Raw genomic sequence first — 3,043 nt, 5'->3', positions numbered from 1 at the left:
GACCAGAAAAGCAGCCATCAAAACAAACAAAACAAAACAAACACGAAAGCGAGGAACGACAAAAGAATAGTAATAGTGGAACGGAGCAAAATTCAACAAATAAGGGTAAATTGATATCTTGTTTTTTTCCTTCCTTCTTTAGTGTTGCAATTATGTTCAAAATATAATAACTATTAACATCTAATGTTATCTGTGGCATGTATTTACTTAGAAATTAACATAATTTCTTTATCCAGAATTTGATATATTCAAAGAGGGCAAATGGATATCATGTTATTTTTCTTTTGTCCCTTAGTGTTATAGTTATCTTCAAAATATAATAATCATTAATATCTAATGTTATGTGGCATTTATTTACTTAGAAATTAACATCCCTTCTTCATCAAGAGTCTGAGATATTCAAAGAGGGTAGCTGGAAATAATTTTTTTTCCCCTTTAGATTTATGCTTATGTTCAAAATATAACATTTATCAACATCTAATGTTATCTGTGGCATTTATTCACTTAGAAATTAACATCATTTCTTCATCCAGAATCTGAGATATTCAAAGAGGGTAGATTGATAACATGTTTGTTTTAATTTGCCCTTCAGTGTTATGCTTATGTTCAAAATATAACAATTATTAACATCTAATGTTATCTGTACAATGTATTTACTTAGGAATTTCATTTCTACATCCAGAATTTAATATATTTAAAGAAGGTAAATGGATATTTTTTTTTTTTTTTTTTTTTTTTTTTAGTGTTATGCTTATGTTCTAATATAACAATTATTAACATCTAATGTTATCTACCATGCATTAATTTAGTAATTAACATAATTTCTTCATGCAGAGTCTGAAATATTCAAAGAGAACAAATTAGCGATGCCTCCCCACAATTCTCTTCTCTTGCATTTAAAAAGAAAGGTTTGCGCTTCTTGATGTTTTATGTCGATGGGAAAAATCCCATTTCCTTGTAAAATTTTATTATCTAAAAAGACCGACTCTCTCTCTCTCTCTCTCTCTCTCTCTCTCTCTCTCTCTCTCTCTCTCTCTCTCTCTCCTCTCTCTCTCTCTCTCTCTCTTCGGGTACTTATTCTTTTGAATTTAAGTGCATTGTCGAATTGGACATAGAGAACTTATTATCGCTTCCTAGGCACATAAATAGGAAAACAGAACTTGAAAAATAAGGAGGTGTGGGGAGGTTCAACTCCCTTAAAGGGCAAAAGCATTCCTTTAAAAAATTATTAGTATGAACATAAGAATCGTGATAGTTCCAATATTTGAATGAATATAAGAAAAAGTTAAAATTTAGTCCCTTTGATTTATAACTAATGTTAAATTCATTTTAGAATACTTTCAATAAGGGAGTAGTAATCTCATCAATTTATTATATGTTAAGTAACCAAAAATTTGCTTCATGATCTAAATTCCATGAAAATATCAACAATATTCCTACCATTTTTTTTTTATTTCAAAGAATTATTTCCCAAAGTACAAGAATAAGGAACTACAAAACGATTAATGAATAACTCTTGTCTCCAAATATTTTGAACACCTAATTAGATAGTCACTTTATAAAGTTAATTATACTCTCCTTCGTCCGGTTGCACTCTCTAATAAAGAGGGGAAAATATATGAAAATAGATTAAAAATCCTATACTTCATTGAACTAAGATTGGTGAATTATTGGAGCAGTATACTGTTGTTTTTGTTTTTGTTCTTTGGCCATTAATGATTTCTATGATAAGCTCACTAAGGACCAATACATTATATTCCAAAAGTATCTTCTCTTTTACTTTCTCAGATGATATTTTAATAAGGATTAATAAATCATATTTCAAAATCATCTTTCTCTCTCTTTTTTTAAAGGATATTCCAATAAAGAAGAATAAATTGTTTCAAAATGATCTCTATTATCATCTCTCTCATTTCTTTCAGATGATATTCTAATGCGGATCAATAAATTATATTTCAAAACTATCTTTCCTCTCATTGTGGTTATTTTACTACAATAATTTGCTTTCATTTCCTTTTGTCTTCACGCTGTTTTTAGTTTGTTTAGGTGTGTTGGTGTTTTGACGGTCAAGTCGATATCATATTTATATTTTGTCAAGTTTACCTATTGGACTTCATGATATAAATCCTATTTAACTAACAAGATTATCCCATTAGTAACTAAATTGAGATGGATACAAAATTTTAATAAGTTAGTAAAATAATCTCGAATCCATTTCCAAGAGAGAGAGAGAGAGAGAGAGAGAGAGAGAGAGAGAGAGAGAGAGAGAGAGAGAGAGAGAGAGAGAGAGAGAGAGAGAGAGAGAGAGAGAAACCAATTTTTTTCAATAAAAAAAAGATGAAGATGAAAATAAAAATAAAATTTATCATACAACTTTTAGAAACTCAATTGTGAAATTGCAATACGAAATATATATTATTCAGCCAGGAATTATTGATGACTTTGAAATATGACCCGAAAAGTTAATATAGGTAATCGGAAAGAAAATATGATGTTACCTTGTCAGCCATAAATATAATATATAGTTATAGGAAATGTTTCAGTATAATCTGATGAAAGAATAAGTTTCTATTTTGTCCATGAAATGTAATCTATTTAATGTGAATATCATAGGGTATAAGTAAGTTAGGAAATACTTCTGAATCAGAGAAATTTAAGGTAAAAACTAATATATATAGATATATTGTTTGGTGTAGAATATATTTGAATAGCAAAAAATCTTTGAGTATTTATGTTGCTTATTGCACTGGGCTATTTTCCCTGTTGGAGCTCCTGGGCTTATAGCATCCTGCTTTTCCAACTAGACTTGTAGATTAGCAAGTGATAATAATAATAATAATCATACTCTTCAGTAGATAATTTTCCAGAATACAAGAATTATATTTCTATCGCAGCACAAGCACTGTTACTATTTATATTAATACCATTATACCTACACTATATGATAAATATATTTTACTTTTAATTTTTTTTTAAAAAGACAAGACTATTTATAGATAATCCATTGTATTATATTCCCTAAATATTTAGGTTCTTTATGAAA

Source organism: Palaemon carinicauda, chromosome 1 (genome assembly GCF_036898095.1).
Source record: "Palaemon carinicauda isolate YSFRI2023 chromosome 1, ASM3689809v2, whole genome shotgun sequence".
NCBI classification, from domain to species: Eukaryota; Metazoa; Arthropoda; class Malacostraca; order Decapoda; family Palaemonidae; genus Palaemon; species Palaemon carinicauda.
This window is presented reverse-complemented; position numbering follows the sequence as displayed.